Source organism: Spodoptera frugiperda, chromosome 27 (genome assembly GCF_023101765.2).
Source record: "Spodoptera frugiperda isolate SF20-4 chromosome 27, AGI-APGP_CSIRO_Sfru_2.0, whole genome shotgun sequence".
Taxonomy (NCBI): domain Eukaryota; kingdom Metazoa; phylum Arthropoda; class Insecta; order Lepidoptera; family Noctuidae; genus Spodoptera; species Spodoptera frugiperda.
In genome coordinates this window covers 3243693-3267787 of record NC_064238.1, presented here as the reverse complement: position 1 = coordinate 3267787, position 24095 = coordinate 3243693, and the positions used below count along the sequence as shown (strand labels likewise).

The window sequence follows — 24095 nt, the reverse complement described above, 5'->3', positions numbered from 1 at the left end:
TAGGAAGATATCCAGTACGAAACAAAGACTCTCAATTCGCCGTTATTAAAATTATTTAAATGTAGGTACACTTTGATGAAATACTTTAGTACTTTGTGATAAAATTCTTCTTGGTACCAGAACATTTCAATACTAACATTTTCCCCGACTATGCATTTTACTTGGAAATTGAGCAAAAATGTCTAATACATCCTCTGCTGAGAGTATGAAGTATGATGCCATGTAATTTCGTATGCGGTTTTAGATTAAAAAAGGGAAGTTCTTTTAGTACCTAACATATTGCTTTAAGTGCTTCGTAAGCTCGTATGAACTTAGAAGTTTTCTCAACTCCATTAACCTGGAGAATCTTTATCTATATTATATTAGTTGTCTGACTGCCTCGTTGGCCGAGTGGTTGCAAGTGCGACTGTCGGGTAAAGGGTCTCGGGTTCGATTCCTAGGTCGGGCGAAGTATTGCTGGGCTATTTATGGTTTTTCGAAAATTTCTCAGTAGTAGGACGGAGTCTAGAAATGTGCCCGGTATATTGGTGAGTCTATTTCCACTATCGTACCGTACTGTGATAGTGAAAAGCACTTGAGATAATCAAATTGTGTACTTCCCCGCACACTAACCAAAATGTATCCGGTAAAAAACCAAAAGGCTTGCTTGCATTTGCGCCTGTGTTCGAGGCTTTGAAGCTTATTATACGTCGAGTATTTGCCTTAAATGTGCAGTTAGTATTCCACTTCATTCAACTTTAAAAAAATCTGTAGTTACAGACATTATTACTTAACCTATCTACACAGGTAAAGAAATAGGTTCTATTAAGTTCCTTATAATCGGATTATAATAATATGCTATCACACATAAAATGATTACCTGCTTAGTATAAATCTCAGCTTGTTATTGCAAACTAAATAGAGTTTAATTAACAGCGTGTAGTGTAGAGCATTTGACTATGAAGTTGCACTAGACCAGGAAAGTTTCAGTGTACAGGTATTTCAGGTTTAATGCATGTTGCTTGATTAAAATACAACGCTCCACCGACGGCGCGGCGCGGCGCCCGGTGTAAACTTAACGTGATCAACTCTCTTGGTTCTTGTTCTTTAGGGTTATTATTTATTTTGTAGTCCTATAAAGATGATGATCTGACATGTATACTAAAGTTTAAAGTCTGATAGTTGACTTGTTTGTAACGAGGTGTCGTATAGCATTTATTATATATTTAGTCTAATGGTTGAGCTACTACGGTGTATAACAAAATTTAAGTTGTCATAAGTTGCAAGAATTTTCAATCAGAACTTAAGGGCACCCAAGTACACAAGTTGGGAAACACAGATCATAAGAAAAGCAAAATAGCAAACAATCATTTAATCCAAATATGACAAAACATAATTCTTCTACCAGGCGCATGGCGTATGGTAAGCAATCACCGCCGCCCATACTCGAAACACCAGAGGCGTTACAAGTACGTTGCCGGGCGGGAATTGGAGATTGGGAAGATTGGGAAGGGGAATAATCGGGCCTCTGGTAACCTCACTCATACAAAAAGTTGCATAAAGTTTAATTTAAATATCACAATTTACTACATCATGCGTTCAGCAGTTTAGTAAAGAAAACCCTAAAACGTCTAGTATTCGATTAGTTAAAATATTTCCCAGTCGAATGAACATGAAGCCTGGATTTGTATTTCATTTTATAGCAACGTAACATAATATCTTACCTATACCCTATGTATCAATATTTGCACGAAGCCTCTAGAGACCTTACTAAGGCCATTACTTGTGTTAGTATATGAGGTAGGCCTATGTACAGATTGTACTGGTACATATTTACTTATGGTTAACTTCGATTTTGGAGCTAAGTAAGTTATAAATTTATCTTTATAGTAAATTATATCGGGAATTACTTAATGTCGACAGAGATGCAGTGAAGTAGCATACTTGAGTGATTATGAGTGAGACATGAGGCCTATTATTACACCACACTTGATATATTCTAGATTAGCTATTTCCAAGCGGTTTCTTTCACTTTGTTTGGCTATTTTGGATTGTAGCGTGATGTTTTATACCCTATAAACTTTCTCGATAAATGCACTTTTAAACACAAAAAGGATTATTCAAATCGGACCAGTAGTTCCGGGGATTAGCAAGATCAAACAAACAAACTCTTTAGCTTTATAAATTAAAAAGTATAGATTTTTAAATAATAAAAACATATAAATAATACTTATTATAAATATATCTCCGGAACTGAACTATTTCATGTTTGGCAGTTGCACTTGCGACTATTAAATTTGATGTCGACGAATCTAAATTATGTCTTTGTGTGGTCCCTATCATTAACCATCGTTACCAAAAATACTCAGTTCATAAATTCCCTTCTTAATCCACATTACTCTCATAACTTTCATACAAAATAACTATATTTTTCTCCAAATCTCATCGTAAAACGTATCAATAAAACAGAATACTCAAGATAAATAAATAAACATATTTGATTGACATATTCCCATGACTGCATATCTAAACTATCCTACAACAATCGTATACAACTCCACGACCAGTCATAAAGAGCTGTGTACTTTCACATTGAACCTCTTTTGTTACCCGCGAGTAATAGAGATGCGGGGGACGGGGAAGGTCAAACTAATCTGGCGATTGGCTTCTCTTTATATTGGTAGCTGGAAGTCGTTGGGACAAGGGCTGCCTACGCACTATTTCGAAACCTTATTTGCCCATTATAGTTTGTCGAACCCAAACAAGTACTACGCCCAAACAGTCCCGTATTGTACCGTGATACGAGTATGCAATTATCATTTGGTGTTCTTTTATAGAATTGATTATTATACGGGGCTGCCAGGTAAAAATAAAACCGTCCAATTAATCAGTACCTTTTTTTTTCGCGCAAAGCATGCGTTCAAAAGTTAGACAGCAACTTTAGGAAAGTTAACGTCTATAATACCCCCCCCAAAGATAAATGGGCCCCCAAACATTTTTTATACGGGGCCCTGCCAATGCATGCTATACGCCACTGATTGTATTGTACTTAGTAAGGCTACTTGACCTCTTTACCGACTTCAAAGAAGGAGGAGGTTTTTTTAATTTCGCAGTGCCTTGTAACGTGTCATGGTTCAACATACTAATTACAAGTTTTGTATATTAATCATAGGTCGTTGTGCGTCATTTATTAAAAAAAAAGTATTCATTTGTCCGTTTCTGATGGGCAGTAAAAAATATTGTATTTTATTTTTACATCTCTAGATGCTTGCTTAGGTACAAAGTCTCTTAATTTGAATAAAGATGTAGTAAATGTTATTGAACTTTATTAATAGTTACCTCATTACTCAATTGTCACTTCTATCCATATCCATCCATAGGTGGCGCTTACGACTTGCCATCAGGCAATCAGGCAATAATTTCAAACAAAACCCTGAAATGTATACCTTCTTTAATATCTATCTTTTGACAGATAGTAATATCTTATATATAATCTAAATAGATTTAGATTTAGACATCGTCCCACTGCAGAGAATAGGCTTCCCTACTCTCCTTCCACTTCTCTCTGTGTAGAGCTTTTTGCGGCCAATCCTTGTCATAGATGTCGAGTTCGTCCCGCCATCTCCTTTTGGGCCTGGTCCACTCAGTAGTGAGTTTTGCCCACCGATCGTCTGACATGCGACTGACATGACCAGCCTAGTTCCATTCGAAATGGAACAACTAAATAACCTTAGTTCATCTATCTACATTCATACATAAACACAACTAGGTACAAACAATACCAGTATCTATCTATCTACCCATATAATTACAATACCACGTAACGGTAGAACGTAAAACTGAATTTCATTGCTCTACAGTTCCCCTATCCACTTTACATTCATAGCATTAGGATCGAAAACAAACAGTATAATAACTGTGAACATGATCTTTTATTTACATGGTGATGTACATACATATAGGGGGGACTTGGGTATGAAACTACATAGTGTTATATGGTGTAAGAAAATGGCTATTATGACCTTCAAGGAAAGAGCTACATCATCATCATTATCAATAGCCTATTACATTCTATTACATGTTACAAAAGCTGCTGACCAAAGCCTCTTCTCACACAGAGAAGGTTTGAGCATTAATCACCACGCTTGCTCAATGCGAAAGGGCAAAGGAAAGAGCGTAAGTACTCCTATTGTAAAGGCTTTGCCTACATAAGTGGTACGGATCAATTACCATCGAGTGCTTCTTGAAAATACCAGTTACTATATTCCTAATAGTCCAGTTCCTAAAGATTTGATTCGTGTGTATTTATCAGATCTACACCAACTATCCCTCTTCCCAATCTTCCTAATCCCCGATTCTCCAACAACCCTAAAATTCCTAACCCCCAAAAGGCCGGCAACGCATTTGTAACGCTTCTGGTATTTCGAGTGTCCTTGACACGGACTTGACAAGTGATTCGTCTGCTCGTTTATCGGCTTATACCATAAAAAACTACATGAACTAAAAATATAACATCTTACGATATGATCAAATGTTTGTTTATCAATTATTTTTAATATCTTAAGAAGACCATGTTCAATAAATTTGAGTAATGATGACTTACTAAACGCACACTTAATCACAGTCATCAGACCATGATCTAATTAACTCTTTTGGTCTATTAATAGGAAACCATGAGTAACTAGTTTTTAAAGTTAAAACGATACTCAGTCTATTTACTAGTTACTCATTATTCCTAGAAAACAGGTGATAATAGTTGATTACTCATTTAGATTCGTGGATTTCCGAATTCTGTCAAGGTCATTGAACCCAAAGTACATAAACCGTACCGTAAATTGTTAAAAAACTATGAAAACCATATTAAAACGATGTGCTATTTTTTAATTATGTAACAATTTTTTACTGGACTCGGTAAATAGGTTACTTACTACGTATAAATTGTTATTATTTTGACAACCAGTGGCCCGCGGACCACTAGTGGTCCACAGAAGACAAACAATGTTCCATGAAATGAAAAACAAAAATACACAAGACAACACTTCTATCCAATAAATACCATATTTAAAACTCGAATCAAAGTTATATCAAAGACAACTGATTTCAATAATCTAAAACACTTGTTTAATGAATAAATAGGAATGACACATGAATAAAGTAATAGTGGTCCCTTACTTTTAACTAAAATGTTGTAAATGTGGTCTTTGACCCGAAAAAGGTTGGGAAACCCTGATCTATAGGAATTGTATGAGTATGAATGAATCACAATGTTTTTGCAACTAGTTACTAGAAAACGTGACGTCATCACTCTATGATAGACTGATTTCCGGATGAAACTACCTACCTTATGTTTGATCATAAACATGAATGCTTTATTCCGACGAATGAAAAAATTCTTTAAACATTGCAATAAAACAACCGATAAATTCTGAATAAAATATTATAACATACATATAACAACTTAACTTTGGTGACATATTTCAAGTGAAATACGAAAAAATAATACCAATTTCAAAACAATTGAGATTGGTACAGAAAGAAGATGACTTATCAAGAATCAAATTACAAAACATCACTCAGAAAAACAATAAAGCATAAAATATAATACAAAAGTATTATTATCAAACGTAATAAGGATCCAATAATTCATGACAAGCTAAACATTGACTTCCCTAAACATTTCTCTTGCAATCATCATTTACGAAAAAATTATGAATGGAGAAGAAAATCGGTTTTCATTTCAATATCTCCAACCCTTATTAATAACGAGGGGAAACGTCAAATATTTCAAATATTGAGATCCCATAGAATGAGGGGTCTGTTGTTGATGAAACTTGGGGAAAAATAGAGGTCAAACTCATTGTAATGTGGATGTAGTTTGAAGACTGATTGAGGTGTAGATTTTGAAATTAATGATTTAGGATTTTAGGCCTTATTGAATCAAGAACTGATAATACTATAATCAAAAAGAGACTATTACCTCTGAGTTTATTTCCGCATTTCTTCTCAGAGTAGTCCGATAGGAAATGCCGGTCTCATCTAGTTTAAGAGATTGACGTGTACCGAAATGTGTTATCTTGTTACTTGTACTTGTACTTATTTGCAAAAAATAATATCATTTATAATTTTTACATCACCGTCCACTCGGATAGAAAACAAGCCTTTTGATTAATTTCTAGTGAATTAATTGGGATGAGGTGCTTAGGTAAATTCGTAAGTTATGTTATTTATTACTGTTTTTTTTTAATATGTTGTTCTGCAATTAATCGCCAGAATATAATTAGATGTGTTGAAGTGTCTATATTATGTTATTTCTCAATAGAACGTTACTGCTTAATATGTTAAAAAACTATTTTGTACATAATTACATACTTCCATAACTCAGTGTTTAGAAAATAACAACTCTATACGACCTGAAACTTTACAATCGCCCTTTATAAACTCTACAAACGAAACATACAAACTTGTAAGAATTAGATAACTATTGGGTCAAACAAATATCGGTACAATAAGAAACTAAGTCAACAATAAGTACGATAGGAGCAAAACACCCTCTGGAGTTCAGTACCCTTAGTATGAGTTTGCTATACGTTGAACGAAAACAAAACGAGAGCGCGTTCGGCGTTCTGATTGGCCGGCGCGAATGAACCAACCAATCAGAGCGCTGAAAACGCTTTCTCCTCGTTTTCGTTGAACTTAAAGCTAACTCGTACTAAGGTTACAGAAAACGATTACGTATACACAATTATAACGAAATTTCCCCCACACAAACATATTAATTTTCTCGCTTAGCTACATATTTTGTTGATTGTACGTAAAATAAAGCCTCCATAATTACATTACAATATTTAATGAGTTACAAACCAAAGCTGCAGGTTAACAAGCTGCTTAAGTATCTTATTTAGTTCAAAAAGTCGTTGGGAGTGTATGGTACGCGGAAGCCGGAAATTATGTTTACTTAGTTATGGTTAGGGTATGGTAAAGTGGTTATAATGTGTTACTGTTGAATGTGAGATCTTTAGTTTAGTCAGTATATTTTTTTCACTAGAAGAGTAATTTTTCTATTATAACTTTCGTGAGACATAGTAAATTATTGATTATGTTTTTCGGCTTACTTACGTAATTATTTGACTAGGAACTTTACCAGTTTAAGCCATTCCAAGGGTTCATATTCATTCCGCGACTCACGACGCGGCCACTGTCGCACTGTTACTCTACTACGTAGGTGAGAAAAAAAAACAAAAAAGATAATAATGAATTTAGTATTTTTTCTTATTACGACACTTGTGTTCGTTTCAAATAAAAGAAATAAAACAAATGACTGCAATAATGTCTTTTAATTTTTCATATTTTTCTTAAAAGTCGAGATTGTCAATCAAAATAAGATTTCAAACAATTTCTCCGATAATTTGGAACAGAACTTACACAGGTAAATCCATCGTAAAAAGCTAGTTTATAATAAGAGTGGGATGAGTTACATAGGTACAATATTCCAAAGATCAAAAGTCATCTCATGTTAAATTAGTCATCGTTTCTGGTATATTTTATTCCATGATTAATTTTATTTATATGTACCTAATGAATATGTATGTAGCTACGTGCAGTATAATAATTACTAGTTTACGAGTATTAGTGTCTAGTGAATAGGTATCTAGTATTCGCACTTTAAACTAACTTTTTACTTTAATACGCTTTGAGTTTTGAGGTGCATATCAAAATTTCAAGCACACATTTCATTAAATCTGATGACGTTTTATGGAGCAATAATTAAGTATCATTTAAAATAATTTATTAAACATCAATTAAAAGTGATCGCAAGTGCGACTGCCGGACAAGGGATCTCTGGTTCGATTCCCGGGTCGGGCAAAGTGGGTTTTTTTACGAAAAATTCTTCCGCAAAATTTCCCAGTAGTGGCTCGGAGCCTGGAATTGTCAATATCAGATAAAAAGTAACTACATATTATTTTGAAAACAGAATGAGATTTAAGTCTTGGTGATTTCTGCTGTTTACCAATTCCACGCACATTAATTTACCAACACGAACACTCCGATACTAATCTTTAGTTCTGTTTATTACTTCTAACTTTAGAAGTGAATTGTGAAACTTCATAAAAACATCAAGACATTCCTTACGGGTATAAACAAAAACCGTTTAAAGTAATTTCAAAGTTACAAAGTTAATTTATCTTTTCTGAAGTTGCAAGTGCCATATAAACTGTACACGCGGGAGAAACTAGGCACGGCGTCTCACCAAGCTATACACCACCAGTATAAACTGACCGTCGAATATACGGAAAGGTCATACAAGGCGAGACCACGATACACTGGTTATGTATAGCTTGATGTGTAGCCCAGTAGGGAACCCTTCACCGGTAACACTTTTGTTATTTTAAACTTTATGAACACTTGAGACAAACCAGTCTCCCTCTATATTATTGTAAAAGATTCCTTGCCATGTCAAGTGGGCATTTAAAGTTGTAATTCTTTTAACACATCTCTTGAAGCCGCTTGGGTTGGTGTTTTGTTACATTTCTATTTAGGTGAAGTGGTTTTCAAGATATGTGATAAGATTTTTACTTTTTGGAAAGAAATTTCGAGACCTGCAATAACACATTACCTAGCTCCGTATTCTGTGTTCGGAGAAAATAAATTTTAACAATTCGTATGTGATTTATAGAAAAAAACATTATTTGTGAAAGAAAAAATATTATTACACTATCACAGGTAATTAAATATTGTGAAATGGATTTCATTGAGTAGTTCAGATGAAGATATGTCTTACAGTAAATTATAAAGCAGAATCTGTTTTATTCTCCATGTGTTCACAAAATATTACTGATCTGAGATGTATTAAACATAACATTTCAAGGACATCTCTACATTAAGAACTAGCTTCATATTCTTATCGAATCATTTTTCAGTCAGTAAATAAACACAATAGGTATTTTATTTACTTACGACCAAGGTCACAGAGAGCAATAAGAATAAATTTTATGACTAGTTTAAGATTTTATTCACCTAAACTACTTAGAGCGGAGCTGAGGCAGGAATTAATTACTACCTTTTACCATTCACGTGTCTGAATCAACGGTAAGACTGAAACAGTCCACAATAGGAACAGCCCGAAGCAACCACTTAATCTCCCTCAGCTGAAGTTGTTAATTTAACCCAACTTGTTTTACATAACTCCTCCCACTTGCTGAAGGACCCTGAAGGCTGACGCTGTAACAGCCCCTTTATAGTTTCGAAGCAAGCTTAGCCTTTCAGAATTAGCTCGAATTAGTGAACCAAATGACCAAGCTGAGAACTGCCGAACAGAAACTACAGAACCCGCGTTTTCCTACTGTTGACAGAATACTATCTACCACTACGTCAACGTATCGAAACTAAGAATTTTCTCAAAGAATCCATTGCTTGTTTTACGTACCTCAGTTTAACTTCAGTGGTTATGAGCGAGCAATGTATTGCGTGTGGCGCGATTATATCTCTGGTAAGTGATTACGCGGCTCTTGAGATGTTTCGTGGTACAGGCAGAAGTGGAGCTACGCTAGTAGTGAAGCCAGTACGGCGGCAACGCTGCGAGTGTTGACACGTGCTGTAGAGCCACGACGCTCCGCTCTGCGATGTTTTTCGCGCCGATTTCGAATTACTATTGTGTATGCCAAATGTTCCTTTAATGTGTTTTAGTTGAACGTTGATTATTGGGAGTTGTGTGATAAGTGGTTCAGTGAAGTTTTGTTACAAAATAAAACATATAAACTAAGAACTAGTGGATAGTTAGCAATAAATATTGCTTAAGATTTTCCTTGATTGTTAGGTAAGTGAAAAATTGATAAGCCTTCCCAATGTGACATCTGAATGTTATACATTAATACTTAGGTCCACACTTTTATTTAATACTAAAACGTTAATAATTAAAATAAGCATGGAATAAATCACCGCAATACACATTTTGATAAGACGAAAAAACAGAGAAGACACCACTCATTATCGACAGATAACATTGAAAAAAATTAAATATTTATAAATCCATAAAAAATCATTAAGCCAAAAATCTTTCATCTCTAGTTAAAAGAGCCATAAAAATCGAGAGCACCTATAAACGTTGGCTTATCTCTGTTATATTTTAAACTCATAAAAACGTATGTGTTTTGGTGAAAACATCTTCGTGGAAGGTTACGTTGGAATAAGATCTTCCCATAAATGTAACGGATCATCAATGCTCGGCGCAAATTAATTTCATGCTCCTTGTAACTTGGGACAGATGCGTGAATATTTCTAATACCAACAAAAACTGGTCGCTTAATAAAAACAGTTGTATTTCGTTTATAATCGTGCACAATTCGTGATGGCCTTGTATGTCTGTGAGTATTAAGTCACCAAGTTGCAAAGTGACTCACATATTCTGCCCACAAATAGGAAACTTGTGCCTTATTAGTTGCTAATAGAGATGCTAATTACAAGAAACGTGTTATATAATGCTTGCAATTGCATATGACAAGAATATAAAGTAAATAGTCATGTATATAAACAATTTAATGATCGTTATGTAATTCAATGTCGTTTGTGTTGTTTGTTTTTTTTTATCTGTTATGTATGGCCGCGTTACAAGAGTAATTTAAGTAGGTTGATATCGGTAACAATCGCTACATATTTTTTTATTGTTTGATATAATATATCATATTATATATGCTAATATTTAGTGTGTAGTAACTGTTCATATGTATGTATTGTTGGTGTTTAAACAATTGATTTTGTTTTTATACTGTGTAGAGTTATAATGTAATACAATTTAATGTAATAATAAAATTCTCACGATAATTTCCATAATAATAGCAAATATAAATATTTGCTTAGTGTTTTTTCAAAACATCTTCTGTAATTTGGAATTTTCTGGATATTTTTATAACAAATGACACCTTTTCGCAAAAAATCGTTTTCCCACCGACATAAAAAGATGACAAATATAATGCAGTAAAGATCCATCCAAAGGGTCGCCTTTTGAAATAAGGGTTCGCCAAGTTTGAAAGCCTTTCATAATTATGGGTACTTATGTACTAAAATCGAAATGAAGGGTGAGAATCTTAAGGGAAATCCCATTCTCCTTTGAGTAGCACCGGTGTGTAGAGGCTGGATTTTATATTAATTTCTATCTATTTTTGTCTTTGAATATCATGAATTTATTTTTAGAATTGTAATTTCGTAGTGTTTCAACTTGTACGACATTAGAGAAGTTCTTAAATAAATATCTATTAGATATTTAAAGATATCGTAGATTTATAAAAATTTAAATTCGATTAAAATTAAAAAAATTAAGCTATGAATCATACTTTAAATTATGATTAGATATTTAAAGCTATCGTAGTTTTGTTTAATTTAATTTAATATAAGGTACAAAAAGTTATTATTAATTTTATTTGTTTTGCTAGATAAACAAAATAACTTTAGTAATAATAACTAGCTATTGCTCACGATTTCGTCTGCGTAAAATAAGTAATGACTTCTGACAGAAATAATGTTTCTAAAATAATGTTAGCCTAAGTTACTCCTTAGTACTTGCTGTCGACCAATAAAAGTTCCATCAAATTGGTCCAGGTAATTCAGAGATTAGTAGGAACAAACAGACAGACAGATAAAAATATATTATTTTAGAGTATATATGTGTCGTATGTATTTCAATATTACAAACAGATACTCCAATTTTATACATTCGTCTAGATTTATTTTTAACGTACAAACCATTTTTTCTATCAATCCAAATATAGCTCTTGCTCAGCTGTTTTGCTACGGTCCATTAAAAGTAAATTATTATCGTAGTACACATATTCACATAAATTACATTTATGCATCAGTCACAGGTCATCAGCCAATCAGTTGCTCAGTCATTATTCTCAGTCAAGTGTACATTCAGTGCGATCAAGCGATGCGTCAGTTCAGCGATGAAAGGCAACTGAATTTCTGTAACCTCAAGTGCATTGTGCGTGCATATGTATTTAGTGTATAATTGAATATGTTATGTATTATGTATGTATGTAGTTATATTTACCGACAGTATGCATGAAAAATTACTGTCGATGAAGAAAAGAGTCTTACATACAGATTTATAGTAATTGGCGTTCCATTGGCTCTGCCTATCCCCATGGGAGTCAGGCCTGAGGCTATGTATATATATTATTTAATGCACACGACACTTCTGGTGACCGAAAGGCTGCTTACTACCTTGGTCAAAGGTTAAGCATTGCCATTCAACGTGGCAATGCTGCCAGTCTTTTGGGCACCATACCTCACGACTCCGATAAGGACAATTTATTCGACGCTTTAAGTTAGTTTCTATTTATTTAACTTCTTTTTGTTCTTTTATTTTTTTGTAAATATTTTCGTCATAGTTATTATTATTATTTAGTTAATATAGTTTAATATAATTTATAATTGTAATAAGAAGTTGGTTCTCAAGGTTAAAAAAATTGCACTTAAGAGTTCAAGGTAAATACTAAATGTTTTTTATATATGTTCCAACGTAATTATAGTGTTTATTTGACTGCGATACTGATAAGTTCAGTTTTTGAGGATAAAATATCGGGTTCTATTTTCAGGCAGGATACGGGTTTTAATAATTTGGAAAACAAGTTGGAATTACCTCAATATATAGGATTAATAACGATATAGTTTATAGTCAAGACTGAATTACGAAAATATATGAAGCACTACTAATGATTTGAAGAAGATTAATTTATTTGTATTAATTTAATACTCTAAATTCTTTCTATTCTTTCTAAAACTAGATAAATCTACATGAAATAAAAATTTCAATAAGTAATAAATAAATATGTTGTACAACTTACTATAATTTAAAACTAAAACAAAAAAAATAAATATATATTTATTTATTTTAAGAGATATTAAATTTATAAAAAATATAATTCACTTTAAAAGCATTACAATTAAATCAATTACAAAAACATGTTCTTTTAAAGACTAATTCTAGAACAAATGAAAGTGACATTACACTCAAATTATTCGGTCTTAAAAAAACTTTTACAGTTTTTACTGGCCCTAAAAGTTTATTGTTTGAGCCTCTTATAAGGACAAAGTTTGCTAAGCCTAATTTTATTTCAATTGGCTGGGTAATTTACACGTCCAGTATTGCTTAAGTTTATAATGTGAATTTAGATGATAGATTTGCTTTAATATGGGTACTAAAATAAATTAATAAGCCTGTTGCATGTTATGTATCATATCTTCAAAAATTATATTTTCTTCTTTTCTCTAAACAGCTTGGCATAATACCCACGCTTGGCAAACGGGATTACAGTTTTCATTGTCGCGTTGAAATCGCTAAAACTGCTGTCCAAACGTCAATGGCTGTTTGTAGTTTCAAAACATATCCGGTTGTGTATTTTTACGAACCATTAATTTTGCTTAAGTTTGAGATATTTCCAGCCCACAAAAAATATACTAGTTAATATAGTCAGAAGATTATAGTCACATGGATGAGTGCGAGTGAAAACTTATTTAAGTTAGATTGAAAATTCTTAATTTTTTTATTAAATCCCAAGATTTTGCAAAGTAAGAAAAGTATCTTCATAAAAACACACACAAACAAACATATTAGAATTTTCTATTCAGCAGCAAGATTTACGTTGTTTTCTTGTATCTCAGTATAAACAGGGACATCTATCACTGGGCTCGGGGTCAAAAAATATATATTTATGACATTACTTCTTCAGTGAAGATACTTTTTACGATACGTCTTGCTGAGCTTGAAGAGTTTCCTTCCTTTTTTATATTTATAAACATTTCCACCAGTACCGAAGTTTGAATAGACCCGCCTCCAAGAAAGTGTGTGGAGTTTTTATAACAATGGCTAGTAAAAATTGGCCTATGTAAAAGTTTCAAAAAAATTTGGCACTAGTTTTCCGCCCACAGTTTTGCTCACTATACGCAATCGGTTTCGATTTATAGTCCTAAAAAGTACTCCAAAATTTGTCTACCTATCACTCAAAACGGCGGAAAAAATATTTGCGATTTTTGAGATAACTGCTTACTACAACAAACAGTCAGAGATGCAATTTTTTTTAGGTAGGATCCAATGACATGACATCATCCGATGACTTCTCCCGCCTTAGGTGAGGCAAGTGGGAATGTCAGACCCTTAGCTAATAAACCACCCGTTCCTACTGCTGCTCTTTGAGCCAGAGCCCGGGTGACCCGCAACGTCGCAAGGTAGACAGTAGAGATTCAGTAAGTTAGAGTTATAAGTCACTATAATGAGAGAGTATCTCTCAGTTATTTTGATCTGGAAATATATTTATACTTGAATACTTGAAAGTAACTCTACACACTAGACACATTCTTTGAGTACTAAAAATTCTGTTCAAATTTTGCGAGAAATGTGATGTCTAGTATGGAGTAAGGATACACAATAGAGGCTAACGTATTTGCTTTCTCTAGGTGGCGCCTCTATCGAGTGAGGTCCAGTCAATTCAATCACTGTTGTTGTCATGTATTTACATACGAACTGGGAGATATTCTAAACGTTCTACAAAACCTAAATCAAATATTGATATATGAATATGTGTTTGTATTGTTTTATATCAAAGTCCATCTCGTTTACTGTATCATCTTGTCATCATCCAGACTAGTATTCAGAATATTAATTTAGATACCATGACAGATATAATAAAAAGGTTGACATGAAGTTAGTGAGAAACATTTTCATTTCTGTTTTTATTGGTAAAAGGTATCTCTGTTGTGTTTTACTGATATTTTTATCTCATAAACTGCGAACAATTTTTTGCACGCCAAAAACGTTAATCTAAATACATAAAGATCTTCCCATCTGTCCCATGTATGAGTCGCCAATCAGAAACGAAATTTTTTAGTCATTCCACGGGGTCATTCCATTCCATTCGTTCCCTCTACACGTTGTAGTTAAGTCATCCAACGCCTACGAAGTGCACCAACTATGCAGTCGCAATATCTTCAATACTATATTTCAATTTACGTCAAGTTTATGAGCTAAGTATCTATTGTAAGCAAACGAATGTTAAACACTTATTTGACGTTAAACCTTCAACTTTTAGTAGTTATGTGCATTTCAAATTAACACATATGGCGATGCACAAGGTCTGTGCAAATTTTGACCTTTGTTTTGACACACTTAAGTATCTACTGGCTTTATATTCGTACATTACATGTACCTATGTACATTTTCGTTCAAAGGAGTTCAATGCACATTAATTTGGTCCTTAAATATTTAATAGGCATGTCAGTTGTATAAATTTGATAACGTAATGTGATGTGATATATAAGATAGAGAATAATTACTGTAAAGGTTGATAAACTTTTGATTGATTCCTAATCACTCCAAGGAAAGAGGAAAGATACAAAATGCCAAGACTATGTTCATGTATCAATTCATAGGATTTGCATAAGTTCAAGGCCTGCCAATTACAACTTTTATCAAAACTATAATTATGTCTCATAGAAAAGTAAACTTTATTTTAAATTACATTAAACTTATAATTAATCGAAATTCAACTTTAAAGCTAATATCCGGATATTAAGTAAATTCTGACAAAAACAAATACAAAATGTAGTTTCCGTGGCTACTTAATTAAAATAATCTTGAGTTCAATTCCAAGAATCGAACGTATATCTATACAGTAGTTTAACTGCAAGATTATATTATTACTCTACAGTTTTAACTATTAATCTTTATTGCTGCATTTTGAACCTTACTGAGACGGGTTATGGTGGTATTTTATTTTAAGTAAGTTAGAGGTGACCCTGTTTCGAGAATATTTACTGAACATTCTTATCGATAGTGTAATTGTAGAGTAACCTTATTTGGAGTTATCGCTTACTATGCAACACACGAAATAAACAGTTGTAAAAATGTATGTATTTCTGAATTGTAGATATACTTATATTGGGGAAAACTGTGAAAAAGGCACGGTACCAATTACATATAAGAGATGCTCTAATTTACCGAAAATTGCATAGACAATATTGCCAGATTTGCAGGGTGACAGTGAATGCACATGGCGTGCTGTCGTTCGGCGTGGAGGGTTAAGGAAGGCTTTTGTTCAACAGTAGACATCTTCTGGCTATTGATGATGATGATGAGAACAGAGCCTGGATAGTCTAGAATTTTGCCTGTTAAATATGTATACGACAATAAGCTTACCTTCTGTCACATGGTATGGGTGAAAAGTGTATACTACTCCAATAAATGATGAAATAAATATACCTACTTACTGAGAAGCAACATATGATACTAGCAACATATAGAAACTTCAATCGTACAACTAAACACAATCTTAAACCACAGCAAATTGAACCTTCACTCCTTTTAACAAAAAATATTTTAACAAATACGAATAAAGTGCCTTTGAATTAGGCCGTAGTTACTCTGAAGCTGTGGAAGTTTTACAAATAAAATCTTTTACAATTTGGGTCAGATCTTGTTAAGACGTCTTCGCAACGTTTTGCTTACGAATTTATTTAACTATTCCCTTTATATTACCTAGGTACGTGAAATCTAGAATTATGTCTAGATTTGTATGTGTAGGAAAAATCTTTTATCTGATAAGTATGCGTGAATATACGCTTAAGATTTGATCTTATTGTGTTTCAATGGCTTCTTTTAGCGACATTATTTTAGCCGCTATTTTAGCTACCATTGCTCTAAGACTTGTGATGTGAATACGTGTGTTGTTGAATAACTTTGTAAGAATTAAGTTTAAAAACTTTCAGAGTAAAGTGCTCTTGTTAATTATCTGGTTATCACTGGCAAGGCTTCGCCGCCCGACCAGAACCAGACCCGTGCGTACTTTAAGAGATACTGACCAGAATGACTGTCGGGTTTACCAGGGCTCCAGATCGAAATGCAGGAGTAGGAACGGGGTGGTTTTTAATCAGTAAGAGTCTGACACTCGCTCTCGCCTCGAGAAAAGTTATTGGATGATTTTATCCCTTGAAAAAACCATCAAAAGCAAAATTTACCATATTAAATGATACTAGCTAGTATGTGCCTACCGGCTGCAATTACATTCAAAAACATTCCATTAAATAACCCAAGAAATAAAAATAGAAAAGGTAATTTTACACTTAAAGCACCTCATTCTCATAAATCAAGACTGTACCTACTGAACTATCTGTCACTAAAAAAACTAGGAGTCTCTTTTAATAAATGGAATACCTACTTCTTGGAAACTATACGGCGAAGACAAATAGAAAACAAAAGACGAATGTACATTTTATGTGACAGAATCCGGAGACATTATTAATAAAATCTTCTATCCAAATAATCCGGAATATTACATTATTTATCTAAGTATTCGAAAAGTAAAATAGGACTCCAATATTGCCTATTGTAATTCAATTTCACAATATTGCTTTTGGTCTAATAAAATTAGCCATTTCCAATTGTGATCGGATTTCAGTGAGTAACTAGATATTGGATAAAAATTGAATAAATAATACTCGTAGAATACAATATAATAAAGTATCTGTTACTATGTACCTATTCATAAAAAAGCTAATGTTTCTACATGATCTTCTAGTGGTTTTAAGGGAAAAAATTGTAAGTAAATGAATAGAAAACCCACACATTTATTTTTATCATTAGATATTCATTATTCTGTTTGAACGGAACCAGAGACATTACCATTTGTATATCATTATAAACAAATTGTTGTTATTGACAATTTTTAAGCTCAATTACACTTTATCTACTTACTAGTTTCTACCAGAGGTCTCACCCGCAGTCGCGTGGAATAAAAATAAACCTATATGTTATTCCAGCCCATAATCTACCCCTGTTTCAAATTTCATCCGATTCCTTCAGTCATTTTGACGTGATTGAGTAACAAACATCCACATAAACTCGCATTTATAATATTAATATTAGTAAGATGGATCTCAGAATCAACCCCTAGGCTGATGCCTATAGTGATCTATAGTAGCTATTAAAAACCACAATTAGGCTATACAAAACATATTCATGCAAAATACTACTGAATCTGAATCAAACAAGACAAACAAAATGTTAAAAGTGTGACGCAACGTCTTTAACAATGGACGGCGTTATCTTCAAGTTTGGCAGACGCAAGTCATGACCTGAACGACTTTACCTAACAACTTACACGGCCATTAAAAAGTTTAGCCTTTGTAAATACAAAGTTTAAGGGCGAACTTGCTGAGGCTAGGAGTTAGTGGGGCTCAATATCAGAATAACATGGAATTACGCTTCCTCTTCATTCTTGAGGCTGTTGCATTGTTGTTGTGTAGGATATTGAAGTTAAGAATGTATGAGAAGTAGCTTCTGCTAGCGACTTCATCCGCATACATAAGTGATTCCTAATTTTTCCCGTTCCCGTGGGTATTTGGGGTAATCCTCTCTTAGTGCTCTCCTACACTTTAAAGAATATTGATGCCAAGTCTCAGCTTCCTAGGTCTAGTAGTTTTGGCTGTGCGTTGTCTGTCAGTCAGTCATTAAGCAACAAAAAAGTTTTATATAAACAAAAGATAAGTAAAAGAGAAATCGGAATGGTCTTTTTTGAGATTATGCTCAATGTAAATAGACCAAAACGTAACTTAAACAAAGCTCAAGTTTATGGCCTCGGCGTGCTATCAATAGTTTTAATAATACCTTCTAATAATTTTGAACCCACACATCAGTCATTATGCCTACTACCCAACGGCTAGCTTTTACTTCAGTTTACTGCCACTAAACTAAAAATAAGTTAGCCAATGCTTTACTGGTAAAGTCGTTAAGTTACTGTATAAGGAATGCGGAATTTGATGTTTGATGGTTTCATAGGTTTTGTTTTGCAAGCGTGGCTGAAATAAAATGAAAATTGAATTTGACTGCACGGTTGGCGCGGTGGCTGGGCAACCGGCTGCCGCGCAATGTTTCCCGCACGGAGCAACTCTTTGTGTGATTCGCAAATTGTTGTTTCGGGTCTGCGTGTCATGTGTATGTGAACTTGTATGTTTGTACCCATAGTACAGGAGAAAATCCTAGTGTAGGATAATATTTAGAAAAATGTTAAGTACATTCAAATATAAATAAATGTTTAACGTATAATATTAACTTATTCTCGAAGTTTGATCAAAGATTTCTAATCGTAACTTAACCTAACTTTCCTTAAAATGAGATCATAAAAGACTTTAGTTTAAATAGTTATAACAAACAAAGTCATTGATTTTACTGTAGAACATAGTTCACCCATACATGTCATGTCGTAAAATCATCGTTTGCAGTTAAACACTAAAACTTGTGCTTGTAACACGCTGGAAACACTTCAACAATTTTACCGTGTTGTTGTTTTCACACATAACCTGTTAGACAATTTCCTATAATATTATTGGGAAAGGAACGACATGTAACAACATGTTTGTATCAAAAACTTTGTCTTTGTCTTGTTTTGTTTTGTTCAACTTATTTCCAAAATAAGTTATTTCAGTTACTTTTGGAGTTTCTTCAGCTTTCATATATCATTTTTGCGGCAATTTAACCTTTGGAACGACAAAGATAGAAGAGTCTGTCTTCACAGACTAGGTATTTTTGTCAACCCTATGTAACATCTACAATAAATTAACGTGACATAATGTAGAAACATTTTTTTTTTATAATATATTACTAGCAAACCCGGCGAACTCCGTTTCGCCACCAATGTTAAACGTTCCCAGTTTTTTTTACTATAAACCTCACAAAGCCCGAGACCTTTCCAACGAATGCAAAACCGTCGAATTCTGTTCGTGCGTTCTGAAGTTATAGCGTCAGGAAGGAAAACCCGACTTATATTTATATTATAGAATATTAACTCATACTGTATTTAATTATGGTAGTTAATAGAGGAGTAGATCAAATAAAACCCCTTTTCAATTAACGAGTAATACCATGATACACGAAATTATACCACAGAGGATGAGTCAGGGTTCGGAGTGAACTTTAGGGAAGATCACAGGGTTGTCGCTTTGATCATAATTTATTTTCACGTCTCACGTCTAGCGAGGTCGCTCCTATTTTAGCCGTTGATATCGTTAAATTATATATTTATTATTATTATCTAGCCTTGTGTGACATCCTTATATTAGTTCATAGACTATCTCAAAGAGAAAAGCCTTTGAAATTTTATAGTTTATAATTAAATTATATCGTCTTAAAACGATTAAGCCTATCAAGAATTTTCATCAGAATGTTAAGAAGGACGTATATTTGTTTCATATTGATAAAATCGTAAACGAGAACTTATAGAAAAAATAGCAAAACTGGGATTTCTGAAGGAAGAAAGAAAGAAATGTGGAAAATACAAATTAAGAACATAGCCAAGGAATTAAAGTGAATTGATAGAGTAAGGTTAGTACCTACTGCTATCAGACATAATATCCATAAATCAAACTAAATGGACAATATTCAACAACTACGAGTACCTAACAACAAAATCTCAAACAGAATTCATTCAAAATAAAGTCTTTCAATGCAAATTCGAATGTCACGCTTAAATATCGCGACGTGATTGGTAGCTCGAGCTAAAGAGATTGATAAGGGAATGAATAATGCAATGTAGCCGTTCCTACAAAGATTTACGAAATGCAACGTTAAATGCATTGAGTTTTGGCTATCGTGCCGGAATGCCGGATACGGATCGAGGTTGGCCGTTCCGCTTTTCTTGCCGGATAACGATAAAAGTGTGAATGTCAATAGTGTCGTGCAAGAAAGTACTTAGATACTTCGTGATGGAGTAAGATTAAGTACCGTTGCGATATTCGGCCAATGATAACAGACCTCTTTTTACTTAAAGGGTTAGGGCAGGCGTTTTGTCTTCACGCTTCGCTTGTTGTGTTATCAGTTCCATCTTCGTGCGTAAAATTAAAATTTGTATAACTTTAGATGTCTTCAAGACACGGTTTAATAAGTTGGTTATGCGTAGATGTGTTGGCACGTGCACTATCAGCTGTATAATTGCTAGACACGAAAGCCAGACACTTTTTTTGAGGGAGGAAAGTCATTCTATTCTTTCTCCGCGACTCTCAGACTTCTACTGATTAAAATCCATTCCGTTCCTACTCCTGCTTTTCGAGTAGACTTGCAGATTACCTATCGGTCATCTGCAGCTCCGGATCAAACATCAGCCCTACTGGGCTCCCTCTAAAGTGAGTCGCATAGGTCATACATTCTCATTGTATTTATTATTTAGTTAAACTTTCAACAAAATATTACAAAATACATTATTCGTATCAAAATAAATTTTATTACAAGACTTGTTACATTAACTTCGACGCCTTGTAACAAGTATTTCTATAAAGATTGTCCCTTTGTTTGTTGTTCAGTAGACAGAAAATGAAGCGTCCTCTTTGACAAACTTCGCGACTTCTTGTACCTAGTTCAAGCAATAAGTCCGTAAGCTCAATATGAAATATTGTTCAAGTACGGAATCTTATTTAAATAGAAATGGCAGTATGGCTGTGATATATTGCTATTATTTAATATTCTTGTTACACTTAGTTATTGATATGAACATACATTTGAGTTTATGAGACTTAGTAACAAAGTACCTACGTATTATAAGTTATCCTCTTATATGAAACGTTTTGCGAGATGGCAAACGTGTGACTTACATTATTGGTCTTTAGTTGTTTAACTATAAAATATTCGTTTTGTACGTAAAAGTGTACAAATTGTTTAAAGAATATTTTGGCAGTTAGATTTTAATAAAACGTGGCAACTGTGCAATCCCTGTATTGCGAAGTAGTTCGACGTTTCTGCTTCCATTTTGTATTGGAAATATGTGTGACATATTTTGTATATATGTTTTATATATAGATGTCGTGGTGGCCCGAATGTTTAAGACGTTCACTTCTCATGTATGAGTTGAGGGTGCGCGTTCAAAACCTGACTTTTTTGTGTTATATACACTTTCGACACCACTGATAAATGGTGCGGAAAACAACGTAATCAAACCTGGGTTTGCGTGAGCTAGCGTGGCGATTACTACTTAAAACTTTTTCGTGTGAGAAGAGGCTTTGTCAGAAGTGGCCACTAATAGGTTAATGTATGTATATAATGTGATGATTTTGAATACGTGAAATTATAAAACTTATATACAAACATCTTCAATTTAATTATCCTTTAAATAGAAAGTAGCATAACACACAGGCGAAGCGAATATTATTTCACTCTGGTATTAATAAAAGTTTGAAAACTATGCTCTAGTATGGAGGCGACTGTCGAAAAGATAAAGCATAAAACTTTCAATGCAGGGAGAGATTTAAAATATGAAATGAGTGAGTTTGTCAGAGTTTTGAACAAGTTTAAAATTAATGAAATAACTTCTCTATTGTTGTTACTAAATTAGAATGGTGAAGGATCTGATATTGTTGTATTTTGGAAGCGATCCGTCTTCCCTGTCTACTTGTAATGGATCCTATTCGCGCAGTTTGTTTTAAAAGTCCACAGAACGAGATGTTTCGACTGTCTTGCTAAGATAGAGTATTGAATTTTTGTAATGGGAGTATTTGTCGTGGTTTTATTGATGTATAAATGCGTAAAAGTTTCCTTCAACTAGAGAACTACTACAGACTTTTTGCCCAAGTAAGGTCTTAGTTACCTTCCTAAATTATAAAAAGATAGGACCAAGGTAATGAAAGATAGATAATAATTAATATTTACAATTATTTTTGTGTGTAATGCTAACGGATTATTATCAGTTCCTTATTATCATATTTTTTGTATGTTAACAATTAATTAGTAGACAATAATCAATAATTAACATAATAACATGTCACATAACGATCACTCAGCACTTGTGACACACAAGTTCACACACTTATGAGCAGAGCAAACATTTTGTGTCAAGTTCAAAGTCTTTGACTCGTTCTTCGGTCACATACATGTAGCATAGTAATACGAGATGTTAGTCTCGCGTGTAGGTGAGAGCTTTTACCGGATTTAGGTTCTACTAATAACCTTACAGAGAGATGTTATGTTGTCCAGGAAACCATTTTTTATAGATACAATACCTTGGTGCAAAGGTCGTTAACGTCAGAGGGAGAAAACATATTCAAGTTCAATTAAGATAAGACGTGGTCTCAGTTATTGAGATCTATTGGTTTAGGTTTTAGTTTATACTTATATCCTTTTTTTGCTTATATCCTTTTTTTGAAGAGGGATATTTATCCAATGACTTCTCGCGCCTATGAGAGGGAGTGTCAGACTTTAACTGATTAAAAACCATCCCGTATCTACTCCTACTTTTAGAGCCTGAGTCCCGGTAATCCGCTAGGTAGTCTGCAACTCTGGAGGCCGGAGCCCCTGGTAAACCCACTAGGCAGTCTGCAGTACCAGATACTTTCTATCTTGTCATACTGTAGGGGACGATACTAGGTTAGGCAGACACAAAATTGCTGGATAACCTTGTTTTAACTATCGCTAATGAAATGAAAATGAAACATGATTCAATATTACACTAGCAATGTTCCACTTTCCTCAATTTCCACGAAGTACCTACTCTCGCCTTATATTTCAATTTAAAATTTTCACTCGGATATTTCCTAAGGTCACGTTACACACATGAGCGCATCTGTGCCGCGTGACGTCATCGCTCTGCCATCTCCCACATGTCGGAAAATCAACATGGTTGATAATGTACACGAACATAAGATACCTTGTGTGGATATTAATCGAGTAAATATACTTTTTTGATAACTAAAGAAGATTTTATTTAGTGTTTAGGTAATGTAATCTAAATAATTTATGTCCTATTTGAACCCACTTTGTCAACAATATTACAATATTCGCTTACTACTAAGAGTGGTACTCAGTTTATGACTATAAAAAGTTAGGTACTGAAATAAATAATTTCGATGCCCATTATAATATCTCTATTACTCACTCATATTCATGAGCAGTATCAGCATACACGACGCGGAACTTTTCTATAGTCATAAACTGAGTACCTACTAAGTTTATGGCTATAAAATTAATTAGATGTCTGAAAAAATAAATTAGTCTAAAAATCTCGTATATATTTTAAACTTAGAACAGGCTAAGGACATAATTCTTGTGACTTCCAGCGTAATCTATCCCTCTCAAGAACCTAATTATATGC

At 33.6% G+C, this 24095-nt stretch overlaps 1 protein-coding gene across 1 annotated transcript in view; it reads left to right on the top strand.

The window, feature by feature from the left end:
• The first annotated feature begins 9545 nt into the window (after positions 1 to 9545).
• LOC118263886 (CD151 antigen) overlaps positions 9546 to 24095 on the top strand; it is a 162599-nt gene continuing 148049 nt past the window's right edge. The window contains exon 1 of the mRNA XM_050705282.1: positions 9546 to 9793. The gene's annotated coding sequence lies outside the window, so the exon portion shown is untranslated. The remainder of the gene's footprint in view (positions 9794 to 24095) is intronic.